At 51.9% G+C, this 16,100-nt stretch overlaps 1 protein-coding gene across 1 annotated transcript in view; it reads right to left on the bottom strand.

Moving 5' to 3' along the window:
- GNG12 (G protein subunit gamma 12) overlaps window positions 1-16,100 on the bottom strand; it is a 142,794-nt gene that overhangs the window by 107,402 nt on the left and 19,292 nt on the right. The window lies entirely within an intron of this gene.

Here is a 16,100-nt window from a genome sequence, read left to right on the forward strand (position 1 = left end):
CATTTAGGGATCATTCCTAGTGGGGCTCAAGGGACTATACATGGTGCCAGAGACAAAACCCAGGTTGGCTATGCAGCAGGCAAGTGTCCTATCCCCTGTACTACTCTTTGGCCCTGGACAATCATAATTTGTGAGACTTTTCCAAGTTAAATGGTATTAGGTGCAAAAGGGGAGCTAGCTTAGCTGGCAACTCAAAGAACAGCATGGCCATTTTTTTCCTTCAGAAGTTCTAGAGTGCATTATACATCACATAGACTATGTATGCATTCAAGGGTTGTACCTTAGTAAAGATAAATTTTTTTATTGCTTTAAGGACTCTCAATGTGAAAAGTTGCATCTTTTTATGATATGTGCGTGTTTATATATGTATGTATGTGTGTGCATGCAGGAGGACTGTGGGTTGGTGATTAATTATTGCCTTGATTGTGTTCTCATCATTCTTATACTCCTAGGGCCAATACAATGAAAAAATCCAACTACCTTTGTATTGTGAAAATCAGTTTGACTCTGGGGGTCCTTGAGACAATCTTGAGACCTGGGGGTTTATGATCCACACCTTGAGAAACAGTATTCTAAAAGGTGTTGAAGTATTCTTGGACCCCTCCAGGACTAAGCCACACTCCAAGTTTGGAAATATGTCATGGATAAGATACCTTTCTCACCAGACCATCAAGATCAGAGTGAGTATTTAAATGCATAGAAGGCTCAAGGTACACAGAACAAAGTTAGAAATGTACAGGGAATATTTTTGACTCCAGAGCAGAAAATCTAAGGTCAGGTGACTAGTCCCTGACATACAGCCATGGACCTGCCTTGCAGCACTGATTCTGCACGACAAGCCAATGCCCTGGGCGTGATCACCATTATACCTCCTCATACATGGGCCAGCCGCGTCTCCAGAGGCAGGACCCAGGTCCAGTTCCTTCCCTATTGAATATATACTGTGACCAGTCCATCAGAGAGACACACAAGTGCTACTCACGGGCTCAATGAAAGATGAGGCTCAGAAAAATGATCTGCTCAAGACAGCCCAAAGAGTCAGAGTCACAGCTGTGCTGGAGAGCCTTTGACCCAGCAGCATCTGGGATGTCTCGGGTAGAGACAGCCTAGAGGCACAGGTGAGGGTGAGATCAAGGGAATCCTCTTCATGGGGATCAGTGAAAAGCAGAGAGTTCAGGTGGGGGCAGGGTCATACCCAGTTGCACAGAACTGCGGGAAGTATTCAGTGCACCAAGGAACCAGCACAATCCTGGGTTTGATAAAAATTAACTCCAAATCCTGAGGGCAGGGCAGGAAGGAAAGAGGGTGGGGAGCACTGGAGCAGGGAGAGCAAGGGAGGGGAGGGAAGTACTTGCTGAAGGCCGAGTGAACCTGGGCAGTGCCAGAGGGGAAAAGATCATCTCTCAACCCTGTGCACGGCGTCCTGACTGGACAGCAGAAGCAGCAGCAGACCCACCCGGGGGGTCAGGCCTGGGTGACCAGAAGAATGAGCCACAAGGCTGGGCCCACCGGGCATCCACAGGGAGTGGGGGTGAGCGAGTGATCAGGCTTCAGCCAAGCAGCAAAGGGACAGTCAGGGCAGGACACAGAGCCCCAGGGAGCTGATGTGCAAGGGACAAGTGAGAGGAAAGGCGGAAAAAGAATCACTACCAAAAGGAAGTGTCTGCTTAACACCAGCTCTGTCTCGCTCCACACCATACCACCACCCCCAACTGCACCCCAGCTCTGGTGGCCACTCCGGGGGTAATGGCTCCCCACTCCTGCGACTAGCCTTTTGCAGCTGGCACCAGCTCCCCCAGAGGCCGAGACTCTCAAAAGAGCGTGTTGGGTATGATGTTAAGATTTTAGCAACAGGGGCCGGAGCAACAGCACAGTGGGGAAGGTGTTTGCCTTGCATGGAGCTGACCTGGGTTTGACCCCCGGGCACTACCAGGAGTGATCCCTGAGTGCAGAATCAGGAGAGTAACCCCTGAGCATCGCCGGGTGTGACCCAAAAAGCAAAATAAATAAATAGATAAAGATTTTAGTGACAGGAAACTCAAATCACCGGGATGCAGAGAATTGGAAGGTCTGCTTCCCTATGGGTGGCCTTGCTTCCTGGGTCCCCACCACCCTCCCACACACTTCCCTTTCATTCCTATTTTCTCCCAGCATCTTGGCAGATCTAGCTGCTCCCCACTCATCTGGTTCTGTCAAGATGTGACCTTATCTGGGCATCTGAGGCCAGGCCCTGGAGGTGTGGCCAAGGGGCTCGGGAGGCAGATGGAGAAGGAGCCAGGAGGGGTGTGAGAGGCAGAGGGTGGGATATTTGGGAGCCCTAACAGCAGTAGATGGATTGTCAAACAGATGACAGGGAGGATCTGGGGTGCAGAATGCCCACTTCACCCACCCTGAGGAATTGACCCTTAAAGGAGGGAGGCTCAAGTCCTTCCAAGCTGGAATGGGCGTGTGGTCTTCCCAAAGCTCAGCCCTACCCACCAAGACCAGGGTCCTTCGTAGTCACTGTGTTAGGAGAATTCAGTTCATTTACACTTAACGTCAATCTACCAAACTCCGTTGGGTGATTTTAATTTTTCTCCTCTGGGGTGATAAGGACAAAAAGGTCGAGGAGTCGTGAGGGAAAAGAAGGGGGTTTCGTAAACAGAGTGAACAAACAGCACCCCAAAGATGGGGACACAGGAGAGGTGGGTGAAAGAAGAGTGAAGATGAACTTGTTTCCTTCTTCCCTCTCACTGTCTCTCCCCTGCGCTCTGGATGAGGAGTGATCCCTGCTCCTCCTCCTCCTCCTCTTCCTCCTCCTCCTCCTCCTCCTCCTCCTCCCAGCCCCCACGGCTGCCTCTCCAGCTGCTCAGAGACAGTGGCCAGAGCTTGGTGGGAAGACGCAAGCTGCCCACTTGAGCCCAGGGCGGCCACAACCAAGAGTTTAGTTCTAAAAGCTGATGAGCACAGTGCCCGGGCAAGAAGAAGTTCCTGCACCATGGAGAAAAACCTTGCTCTGGAGAGACTGCAGGAAAGCAAAATGCACACCAGACAGTGAGAGGAGACACAGGAGGGCGAAGACAGCCAGGGGCAGGACAGAACAGGTCCCGGAGGAAGGGCTGGCCTGGCTGGCCCAGAGCAGGAAGAGGGACGGGAAGGAAGCAGAGAGAGACAGCAGGCCTGGAGAGTGGGCAGGTGAGGGGGCAGGGCTGGGGGAGGGGAGCAGGGGGTGGGGGAGCAGAGCTTGTGCCCAGCTGCAAGCAGACCCTGAATTCCTGTTGGATTCGGGACCCAGGACAGACAATGTTACTTTTTTCCAGACAGCACTCTCTCTTCCAAAGAGAACCAAATGAGTCTCCCCTCCTCTCTCCTGAGGCCCAGGCTGAAAAAAGAAATAATAATAATAATAAAGGGAACTGGACACCTGGCTTTAGCACAGTCCTTCCAAATCCTGTCGGGTACGAGCAGCTCATCGTCCCATCCAAACGGCTCCTTGAGAGGAGCAGCTGTTCTTTCAGCATCCCAGAGTCCCCCGTGTGAGAAACCAACCTTCCACACCAGTCTTCTCCAGCACAGCCCGTTATCCAAGCATCTTTATCACAAAAATCCATTTGAATAACAGGCGAGACTTTCGGTCTGCAGGCCAGCTGCTTTACATTCCCATTTGCAAGCCTCTTGCAATAAATCCTGCCAGTCTCCCATCTTGGACCAGTGGAGGTGGAGCAGGGGGGTGGGGTGGGGTGCGGGGACGCAGCAGGAAGCTGAAGCACAAAAGAGGCAGTCAAGGGCCAGGGATGTGTCTTGTGTGAGACTTGATCCCAGGCACCACCAGAACAAAGTATCAAAGGGCAAGTGACGGGAACTGCAGAGATGATGGTACTGGGTAAGGCATAGGCTTTGCATGAGGTCGACCTGGCTTTAATCCCTGGCACCACATATGGGCCCCCTGGAGTACCACCAGGAGTGATTTCAGAGCACAGAGCCCAGGAGTCAGCATGAACACTGCCAGCGATGCAGGGTGGCCCAACTGCCCTGCCACCCCCACCCCACTCCTGCCAGCTCTTCCTCACAATCCCCCTGGCCAAACAAGACAAAACAAAAACAAGTCAGTTAAGTGACACTGCAGGCAGGGAAGGAGTTTGGCATTACCCAGACCTGGGCTCGACTTGCAACGAACGGCAACTTTCAACTTGGAACGGCAGCTGAGTTACTGAATCATGCAACGTCCTTTGTATAGGAGGGAATCAGAATTTTTGCTTCCAATGAGACTGAATTATCCCGTGTAACCCAGAACCCAACAAACAACAACAGTAAGATGATTTCTGTGTTCTACCATCACTACTGGCCTTGTGTGCAAAGAGTAGCCCTTAGAACAGTGGCCCAAGCGTCTCTTGGAAACGGCTGAGAGAGAATTTTCAGCCTTAAGTGAGTATGTGGGCTCAACTGGGGCCAGAACGGGCCACATCTGCTTTCAAAGGACCCTCGGTGGATCCCAACTCTCCCCAAACTGGAGTACCACAGCTGGGGCATAGGACGGGAAACCGTTTTCCCTTTATATACTGGGGAGCCTTTTCCTCGAATGAGCTTCAGAAGGGCCTTCAGCGGTGTGCAGGTGGTTGCCTCTGCCCGACAGTCCTGGAGGCGTAGAGTGGGGAGTGGAGGGCCCCGGGGATCCCAGGGAACAGGACTGGCTGGGACGGCACCTGTCTGGGGCACAGTGGACATCAGGAAGAGATTGAGGGCCCCGCACGCTCCCATTCAAGCATCCCTACAAGGCAGGTGTGTATTCCATGGGCCAGTGGGAGCGGCCTGCACCGAGCAGCTGTCACACCGCTGGCCTGACGCAGCTCTCTTGTGAGTTGGGGGCAAACCTGTCACAAGTGCCAACCTGGCTCAGCTTGAGATTTCAGAGCCCACCAGCCAGGCCAGGGCGAGCACTCTGAAACCGGGTAGGAAGACTGACTTCCATGAGAGACAAGACCCATGTCAGCCCCTGATGATCCGTGGGGAGAGAGTAGAGGCAAGTCAACTGGGCCATCACAGCCTGGGAGCTGGGCTCAAGCCTGTCTCGAAGCCTTGCAGTAGGAAGAGCGGCCTTTGCTTCACTTTGGAGCCAGGAGGGAGGCCCAGAGAGTTTCAGCTCAGACAGGGAGGGCCAGCCTGAGGTCAGGGGCCGCAGCGACTACAGGCTCTGAGGGAGAGAAGAGAGTCCAGCACAACAGTGTCCCGAACCTAAAAAGTTGTACGGAAACTGACATCTGGACAAACGCTGGAAAGTTGGTGGAGGGTTTGCTCACTTGAATCTCTTTCAGTAGCTTTGATAGAGCACTCGACCTCAGATGACCCTTGAGGAAATTGAGGCATGGGGAGGCTGGGAGTCCAAGGACAGGATGCAGCACTATGCCGTGTAGAGCTAGGTTGGCAGGGACACTGAGGTGGTGGGGGTGGGGGTGGGGGTGAGGGGAGAGAGAGAGAGAGAGAGAGATAGGAGAAGGGGGAGAGAGAGAGGAGCATGGGAGGGAGGGGGGAAGAGCGAGAGAGAGAGACAAGGGGAGAGAGAGAATGGGAGAGAGAACGAGAGATAGAGGGAGGGAGGGCGGGAGGGAAGGAGGGAGGGAGGGAGGGAGGGAGAAAGAGAGGGAGGGGGAGAGAAGGAGAGAGAGAGAGAGAGGAAGATCCAGAGAGGGAGGAGGGAAGGAGGGAGGAAGGGGGACAGACAGGGAAGAGAGGGAGAAAGAGAGGAAGAGAGACAAAGAGGGGAGAGAGATGGAGAGAGAGATGGAGAGATGGAGAGATGGAGAGAGAGAGAGAGAGAAAGAAAGAGACAGAGAGAGACCAGGTCCAGCCCTGCCATCTTGCAGAAGAGTAATAAATGTGTGTGTGCATGTGTTTGTGTGCGTGTGTGTGCACGTGTGTGTAGGGGCAGTGGGGGGCCAGGGAATCTCTGGGTCTGATGTGAGGCAAGCCACCTGAGCCCCTGGGAAGAGCGGCTCTCACCTGCTGCCAAGGGGACAGGCTGTGCAGACAGGCCTCTTCTCCCTCTTCTCCCCATGCGTGTTCTGACGTTGGCCTCTCGGCCTCTTCGGGACATCAGCCTCGACCCACACAAGGTTCCATCGAAATCACTCAGCAGCGTGAGAACCACTCATACAGCCATGGGTGGAGAGCTCATGACCCCTGTGCAGGTGATTCTAGAGGCCTTGGCTGTCCCTTCAATGTAGGGACAGAATGTAGAAAGTTCTAGTGCTCCCTGCTGCATGGGGCCCTAAAGGGGGCTGGGACGGAGTGGGGAGGGAGGGACCGCGGGATCTGGTCTCAGGCACGCCAGCAGGGAGTGGCATTGGGCATCGGGCATCCGTCTCCTCATCTGCGTGGAACGAGCTAAACACCCCTTCACACTGCCTCAGGCTCCAGATGTCCGGCGCGCGCCTCCCCCACTCCTTCCCAGAGAACTCTCTGGGGGCCTCCTGTCAAATGGGACCAGGAGAACAATGCTCCTGCACTTTATTACTTCCTGTGGAGAGGCAGTTGCTAAAAAAGGACCCAACCGCATCTTTCTAATTATAATAAGAGTTAATGTGAGAAATAGCCACAAGAACCATCTCTCCAAATTTTCCTCAGGAGCTGCTACTGAAGGGACCAAGGAATGTCTCCCTGGAGTCCCCTGCAGTGGCACCAACGCCTCGGACTGCCTGGGGTCTCTGGTGACAGTGGAAGTGTTGCTTCCATAAAAGACGCCCCCCTCCTGCATGACGGCATGGCTCCCTTGGGGGTCCTGGGCCAGATGGAGGCCGCAGGGTTCCTTCCCACCAAGGCTCCCTCCCACGGGGCAAGTTCCTTCAGCAGCAGTGGCAGCTGGTAACACTTTTTGAAAGACAGCTAGCTCCAGCTGGAATGAGAACACGGGTACAACTCCCCAAATCCCATGACCTTCCAATCAGACAGGGCTGCTGAGATGCCAATTTGGAGCCCCTGAAGAGTAAAACCCAGGAACTCCTGGGCTGGAGTGATAGGACAGCGGGTAGGGTGTTTGCCTTGTAAGCGGCCAACCCAGGTTCGATCCTGGGTCCCCCAAGCATCACCAGGAGTAATCCCTGAGTGCAGAGCCAGGAGTAACCCCTGAGCATTGCTGGGTGAGATCCAAAAAGCAAAGACAAAAACAAAAACAAAACAACAAAAACAAAAAACTCAGGAACTCCAAACCATGGCGCTGGTCTGAGCTACTCAGCATAGCAGCCTTTGCAGAAGATGGTCTGGGGAAGGTGGGAGGGGGAAGAAAAAAAGGGGGAGGGGGGACTCTATTTTTTTTTAACAGAAACTTATCACTTTTATTTTTATTTGAGGGTTTGGGGCCACACCCGGCAGTGCTCAGGGCATACTCCTAGCTCTGCACTCACTCCTGGTGGGGCTTGGGGGACCCAGTGGGGTGCTGGGAATCGAATGTCAGTTGGCAGTGTGCAAGGCAAGTGCCCTTACTATCTCTCTGGCACCCACACTATCATTCTTAAAAGAAATTTATTCTCAATTTTTTTAAAATTCCCAATCCTGCACATTGGAGGGGAGGTGTCAGTGCTCATAAGGCAATGATGGGGGTCGTACACATGCTTGGCTGTCATGGTGCCCACGCCATTGGGGAAGTACTCACATACTTGGCCAAGGGGCTCATAGGGGGCAATTCTCTGTTGTGGCACTCACTCCCATGTGCCATGGGCATCACACTCTTCAGCTGTGATCACAGCAGAGCTTCCAAGATCACACTTGATGCATGAGGTAGCACTGGGAGTCAAACTCATGACCATATGCTTGTAAGGCAGATGAGTCACTCCATTGGCATTAGCATCCTCCTCCCTTCCAGTTACAATAACTAAACTACAATGAATTAAAATAACAAAGGTACCCACTCTATTAAACATCTAATTTACTTACGGGTCAGACCCACTTCTAAGCACCATACACAGATATTCCTTCTATGTTTATAACACAGCATTAATATTAATGACTTATACGTTGTAATGTACTTAGAATATTTAGAGGTGACATATGTAATATGCTATAGCATAGGCTGTATTTGTATACTGTGTATCTATGTCTTCTTCCTCACAAGTATCTCACAGATACACAGTATCATCATCATCATCATTATCATCATCATCTTCATTTCCTAGGAAAGAAAATGAAGACCCTTAGAAGGTCTGTCAGTGACAGCAAATGTCAGAGTGACCCTTGTCCTTGGCCACTGGGACTCTCTTTTAATCAGAACAATGAATATTATGCCACCTTCTAACCTAGCCATTTATGAACATCTTCAGGGCAGGAGATATGGCTGAGGTGGGAAGACCTTCTCCGAGGCTACTGGTTCTATCCCAGCATCACCACCACCACAACAAAAATATCACGGCATCATGGTATCATGGTCCTCCCGTTGTTCATCGATTTGCTCGAGTGGGCTCAGTAACATCTCCAACGTGAGACTTGTTATTACTGTGTTTGGCATATCGAATACGTCACGGGTAGCTTGCCAGGCTCTGCCGTGCGGGCGAGATACTCTCGGTAGCTTGCAGGGCTCTCTGAGGGGTGGAGGAATCGAACTCGGGTTGTCCATGTTGACTGCGTGCAAGGCAAACGCCCTACCGCTGTGCTATCGCTCCAGCCCACAACAAAAATAAGTAAAGTAAAGTAAAGTAAAGTAAAGGCCCTCCCGTTGATCGTCGATTTGCTTGAGCGGGCCCAGTAACGTCTCCATTGGAGACTTTGTTGTTACTGTGTCTGGCATATCGAATACTCTCGGTAGCTTGCCGGGCTCTCCGAGAGGGGCGGAGGAATCGAACTCGGGTCGGCCATGTTGGCCGCTTGTAAGGCGGACGCCCTACCCGCTGTGCTATCGCTCCAGCCCACAACAAAAATATCATCAAAAAAATTATAAATGTGCACTGAGCCCAACTGCTTAAGCCAAAAATATAGAATATTCCAGATCTGTCCCATAGCACCCTTTCCAGACCGCCTGTCCTCGGCCGTTCCTATTTAGAAATCCCAAAGGACACCTACCCTACTTTTTTCCAATAGTTATTTTCCAATAGTTACTCTTGACATCCACAGCTTTGTTTTCTGGTGGAATAATCCCGAAAGCCTGCACTCAGTATATTCAACAGGGGCCTGTCTACGGGAGGAAAGCTCTTCCCACTGGGTCCCATGACTCACAGCAAAGACCAAGTCCCACAGGAGAAAGAGAGCTGACCACTGCCATCTCTGCAGCCACATTTGCACACAAGGCTGGGGACAGGCAGGAACGCCTGGGGCAGGGTTGGGGGATGCCCCATCACTACCAAGCTGACTGCTCTCTAGTGAGTTTCTGTGCTCTTCTGCTTTACATGCCAATCAGCACAGGCTGCTCTGGACAATAAAAGTCTCCACGGACCAGAAATGACCTCCCTTCCAAGTTACTTGACTCTGGTGCTGGAGAGTTGGATAATATTGGGCTGTCCTTGCTCCTCCACAGGGAGCTTAGGTTCATTGAGCTACTCTTACAACAGTGCCCTGGAGGCACACCCAACTCCATCAAGCACTAATAATCCTATATTGCTTTTCTCTTTCCTTTTTGTCATTTGCATGCCTTGCTTAGCAATATCCTTTTTGTAAAGACACAGGAAGACAGTGATGCTATGCTTCTGTAACATGGGAGTTAATTGACTCCAATAACTTTTACTCCTGGGCATCTATCATATTTACCTGACTTAAGCCTCAGTTGCCCTTACTTCCTCAACACTACCAAAAGGAGGATCCCAATGAAGAGACTGGATGGCCCCAGGGCAAGCTGTAAGCTATGCTGGCATCAAAAGGGGACAAGTTAAGCACCATAAGTATAAGTTAAGAGCATGGCCATGGAAAAAACTCAAGACCCCCCAAAAAGTAACTGAATAAGGACCCTGCTGGAGTTAGGAAACACTAACCTGGCCTGAGGACTGTGGTCTGGGATATATAATGAGATGTACCCAGGGAGAGCCGACCTTTAAGCCTAATATATATTATTATATTCATAGAAATCACAAATCAAATCACAAATCATCCTGTTATTCGTCGATTGCCTCGAGCAGGCCCCAGTAACGTCTCCTTCATTCTAGCCCTGAGATTATATTCAAGGCTCTTTAGGAGAATGAGACCCATCATTGTTACTGGTATTTGGCATACTGGGTACGCCACAGGGAGTTTGCCAGACTCTGCCGTGCGAGCAGGCTACATTCAGTAACCTGCCAGTTTGTCCAAAGTAGGAATGAGATAATAAGATGTCATAATAAGAGGTCATGAAGACCTCCAGGACCAGCCACCGAGTTCATAGAAAATGACTAGAAATATTATAAGAAGTAAATTTATTATGACTGTTTAAATGGATTAGCAGAGGAGGGAAGGAGAAAGCAGTACACCCTGGATGGAATCCCGCCCTTGAGTGGATCTCCTAGTAATCTGGAGGGCTGAACCCTCAGATTTTGATCTCAAACTTCTCCTGAAGGAGGATCTCTACCTCTGTTTGTTGTTGTGACAGTGTTCAATCCCATCTATGCGTACCCCACCCTTCATGATTTCTATATAATTGTGCTGTAAAGGGAAAGAGCGGATATAACAAAGTAGAGGACTTTGAGGTCTACTAGGAGACTAGGATGATGGAACTATGATGGCTGGGACTACGACCAACTATGATTGTGCTGTAAAGAAAGGGAGAAATGAGACTACACTGGGGAGGGCAGAGAAATAAACTGATTACTGACCAGCCTGGGGCCCAGGCCCTGTTTCCCCATTCCCTGGGTCCTTCGTCTGTATGTGTGTCACCATGAGCTGGCCAGGGGAACAGTTCTAGGCCACTGAACGTTCGAGTCCCGTGCACCCCTGTGCCTTTCTTTTGAAACTCACATCAGAGAATAATCAGCTGGACAGTGGTGTATAGCAACGTTTCCTCCTTCGAAGCTGTGTAGCTTCAGGCCCGCCTCAGAACCTCTCTGAGTTTGCCCTAGTTTCATCTTCTGAACTCATTGAAACGGAGGATAATGCTGTCTGGCCAAGTACAGGCTTACACAACCTCCTCCTCCTCATCCGCCAAGTTATGAAAAGTGAAGTGAGCTCCCAAACCAAGCTTCCCCCGCATAAGATCTCATTTTTCATTTGCATTGAAGCTGCGACCAGGATTGTTCTTAAGGTATTTCCACTTTGAAATGCTCCTGGAGAGATTTCCATGCAGCAGAAACTTCTGGCCCTCAGGAGGGATGAGATAACCTCGCCAGTGAGGGTAGTCAATCCACACATAACCTCTCTCTGAAAATATCTTATCCGTACCCCGAAACACAAATCTACAAATCATTTCACTGAATGTGAATTGTACAGATCACCTTCCCTCCCAACTTTCCCTTTACTGATATAAAGAAAATATGCTTCTGGATGGAAAGTAAAAATTAATACCCTATGGGCTATTTCCAGTCAAAATTCAGGAGCTTATACGGACCCCCTCAAAACCCACCCTTTGCTTTTGGGTCCCTCTGATGAAGTAGGCTGTGAGGAAACCTTTTGGTGGAAGAATCCCAAAACTTGGCTTTCTGGAGAAAATCGACCATGCGGTGGTGTGACTCAGCCCAGCCCCTTTGCGCTACCCCAAGCCTGTCCTCAGGGTGGCTGAGCTGTGACACTGACTGACAGCATCAAAAATAAAACCAGCGACATTGTCCAGTCAAGAATTTTTACCGAACAGGGGCTGGAGTGATAGCACAGCAGGTAGGGCGTTTGCCTTGCACACGGCCAACCCAGGTTCGATTCCCAACACCCCATATGGTCCCCTGAGCACCACCAGGAGTAATTCCTGAGTGCAGAGCCAGGAGTCACTTCTGTGCATCTCTGGGTGTGACCCAAAAAGCAAAAAAAGAAAAAAAAAAGATTCTGCCAATATCTGGTTCAAACATAGGCAAAGTGAATTAGATGGCTTAAGGGTAGAGCTCAGCACGTTTCCAGAGGGAAGGCGAGAGGTGCTGCTCCCAGACTCCATAATTAGATGAGGATGAGAGCCAGGACCCCTCAGACATGGGGGTGGGGCAACATCATTTTCCTGCCCATCACTGTGGAGGGCCTCAATGCAGGCAGCGGGCAGCCCCCCTCCCCGCACGCCCCACCCTTCCTTGTGTGCCCTGGAACCACCTGAAAGCTTTCCCAGATGGCTACCCTCGGGCCCGTGCCAGAGGCCCTGGCTTCTCAGATCTGGGGAGCAGCCAGCTCTCTCTGATGGCCCAACCAGCAGGCAAGTTTGCAAACCTCGGCCAGGCTCCCTTCCGCTTGCATGCCTACTCGAGTCACGGGGGCCTGTCCCTCTGAAGGGAAAGAGGAGAAGAAGCACACACACACACACACACACACACACACACACACACACACACACAAAATCCAACGATGATAAGATAACAACTATAAGGTCATATATTTTAAGGCCGTTTTTCTCAAGACAGGAAAGCTGGAGGCCAGAGTCCTTGGTGGGGATCTTTCCCCTGGCCCTGCCTCCCTAATAAAGATTAGGGCCCAATCTGAGGGATGAGGCGGCTCCCTCACTAGGGCGTGTCGGGGAGGAGGGGGAGCGGGAGGAGGGGCAGGAGGCAAAAGGAGCGAGTGACTGTGGAGGAGAGGAGACATCCAGGAACCAGCCTGGCCGCATTTCCTAGGGTAGCATCCTCCAGGGTCCCTCTGACAAGATGCTATGATGACGACCCCCCGCCCCCCGCTCAAGGAGGGGTTAACACAGGGATTTGGGGGGCTACAACATTCAGGCCCCAGCAAGCAGCCTGCCAGAGCTTCTGAAGACACAACTACCCCAAGCTGGATTTCCTTCGTCAGGGGGTGGGGAGTCCCCTGAGTGATTCTCAGGCAGCCAGGCTGCAGATCGGCCCGAGAATGCAGCACTGTCCGACCCAAGGATATGGTGTTGTGTGTGTGCTTGGGTCCTGGGGTACCGAGGAAGTCACAGAATAGTCCAGTGGAGGGCGGAGGGAGGTGAAAGGGCGGGGGATAGGGCTCTGGGGTCCTCTGTCCATGGTGGCTGGGGAACACCCTGGGCCATTGCATTCGATTAGGCCACATGCAAGGCACTCTCTCATGGCCCAGGTTAGTTTACTGTGACTCCATATAAATCCCATGGCCGCTCACTGGGTCTCTGATGGACACTGCTCATCACAGGCAAGGTAAAGAAAGGGGAACCACCGTCAAGGACTCCAGGTGTGCCCCCCACTCTGGAGGCGAGGCAGAAACAAGACACCTCCATTCACGTCCTAACTATGAAGGGCTAGCAGGTAACCTATAGGAAACCAGGCCAGGGGAAATGAAGCAGCCCAGACTCGGACAGCTGGGAGGGGGGTGGGGGGAGGAGGGAGGGCTAAAATGCAGATGAGGGGTGCGTATTCTCTCTGGGATGTATTCTGCACCTACTATTCTCACAGTAGGTGCAGAATAACTCCAGGGCAGTCTCCACACCGCCATCGTCTGAGGGAAACACACCCGGGCGCTGACGGGGACCAGAAATCTAGTCAGCTGGTGCCATCTCCCCACAGTGCAGCTAGGAACTCTGAAGATGCTGGGAGTTGGGGCCTACGGGACACCTGTCCTGTGGGCGAAGCGCTAGAGATCTCCCTTCCCCCTTCGGGCACCTGAGGGGACAGCAGGGAGAAGCAGGTCTCCACACCCGGGAAGTGGACGCTGGTCTGGCATGCCTGCAACTTGGGAAGCCAGACCCCCATCTCAGAAGCCTTCAGCCTGGATTCTCGGTGTTGGAGACCACAGCTGAGGCTGTTTGGATTCTCTCCTTCCCCAAAGGACCCTTTCCTGCCCAAGTGTCAATGCCAGCTGCCCCCTGACCACTCCTCTGGCACCCTTGGCCCAGCTGGTGGGTATCACTCCCTCTTTCCTGAAGGGAACCCCCCCAAAGGCACCCCCTTGTACATGAGAGGACTCTGAGAGGAGACGCTGTCTAGCAGGAACCAGCAGAGGGTCCCATGACGGAAGAGCTGCCAATGACAGGATCTTTAATGCCCCAGACTCCAGGCCCATGAGAAACACATTTAATTGGTGGCTGAGCAGCCTTCCAGCCTCTGGCTTTGCAGCGGTGTGCTGGGACACTTGAGGCAGTTGTGCTGGGACACTGAGGCAGTTGCACCCCATGATGGGAATCAGAGGATGGTGAGGGGCAGAGCTGAGCTGGCCCCAGGGCTGGACCTCAAACCCCAGCTGTTCACCATGGAACCCTTGTGACACCCCCCTCACCCCCCAGTCCAGCCCAGGCCCAATGAGGCAAACCCTCCTCTGTGCTTTTTTTTCATTTCTTTAGCCTCACACTGGCACATGGACATCCCTTCCCTTCCGACTTCCTCTGCTTCTGTGTCTGTCACAGACACATGCCCCACCCCCGTCTTGCTTGACGGTCTTTCTAGTAGGAAACCAAGGAGAAAGAGTCTAGCAAACAGCTGCTATTTCACAAATGTTTTCTTAACGATGAAATGAAAAGATGAAACGACTCTCTGCTTACAAACACACATTCACTGACGATATGAGAGGAAGTTTCTACGGGAAGCACTTCTCCGTCCATCCCTACGTCGAGGTGGGCTGGTCCTTACAACACTAGGGAGCCATGCAATCAGCTCTGGAAGGTGGGCAGGGGAAGGGCAGGAAAATGGGGCAGAAATCCAGAGAGATTTGTGAGCATATAGGGAGAATGGGCAATGTGGACATACGCCATGCTTCTTGGACTGTCCACCGTAAAGAGCCCCCTTCAGGGTTCAAGGGTCAAGTCATCCTGGGCAGCCAATTTTGGGAAATGCAGTCAAATGAATGCAAGAAAAATGAAATGGAAAAGGCCAGAGATGTAAAATGACTATCAAATTGCTGGGAAAATGTCCAGATATGGGGCTGGCACATGGCACTCACCACGCTGCAGGCCTTAAGTGATGTGTTCTGCCACTGAGAGGCACAGGGAGGGCTGATGAGCAGGAGAGGGCTTCCTGCGGGCCAGGGTCCAGCTAAGGGCCCTACTTCTCCAAGCTCACACTTGCCACTTGTATAAGAGGCACCATTAGCACCCCATGGGAGAGAGAGATGGAGAAAAGGAGGAATGACTCTTCCCAGATTCCTTGGATGGTTGGAACGCTGACCCCACAGATGATGCTGCCTTGGGGGGGGGGGGGGTGGTGCTACACACGAAGCAACATGCCCAGATCTGAGTTTCAGGGGAAAATATCGATCAACTAGCAGCACAAGAGTCTACTAGGAAGATGTGGGACCACCCCACCAAGTGGCAGTTGGGGCAGAGAAGAGCAGGCAGGTGGATCAGGGGGAGTTAAGTCAGGTCAAGGTGTGGTGGGATGAGACAGAAGGAAGGTTCCAGAAGAATGGAGGGCTCTGAGCTTTGTACCCTGGCTGGAGGGAGATGTCCTGGGCAGGAAGAAGCAGTTTAGGATAGAAAGATTAGGAGACTGGACTCCCGTCCCCACTGGCCACCCACCTGAGGAGTCGGGGGCGGGCAATGTGCAGTTGTGGATCAGGAAATTCTAGAGAATCTGAACATAAATTTGTTCATGAATCCAGGGGGCTACTACTTTGACTCCAAGTGGGCTTTCTCCTTTCTCCTTTGCTCCATAGCACAACGTCATCTTCAAAGGCGGGACTTCCCCAATGCTAAACTCTCCTCCCTTTGAAAGTCGGATACCACATAGGAAGCGGCCTGGTCACTGGTTCTGACAAGGGGCTATGGAAACAGGGGGTTGCTACACAAACAAGCACCTCTTGGGACGCTGGCAGGAACACTTGGTTACAGAATCAGTTTAGGTCTGAAAATAGCATCGGTTCTCTCAGTTAAGTCCCATACAGTGTCCCGACACCCCCATCCTCATTAGACACCAGTCAGGAGTCCAGATTGTCAGTTGTTGTCCATGGCCAACCACGACCCTCCTTGGCTTTGACTGACTAGCTGGAGTGGGTCACAGAACTCAGACAGACATTCGGTTCTCTGTAGCATCCTTTATTTTTTGTTTTGGCTCTAGATCACCATTTTATAGTAAAAGGATATGCCGTGGGTCCACTCAGAGAAAAGAGATACCCAGGGCAGGGCATAG

The sequence above is a fragment of the Sorex fumeus genome, unplaced genomic scaffold (assembly GCF_029834395.1).
Source record: "Sorex fumeus unplaced genomic scaffold, SorFum_2.1 ptg000011l, whole genome shotgun sequence".
In the NCBI taxonomy this organism is placed as follows: Eukaryota; Metazoa; Chordata; class Mammalia; order Eulipotyphla; family Soricidae; genus Sorex; species Sorex fumeus.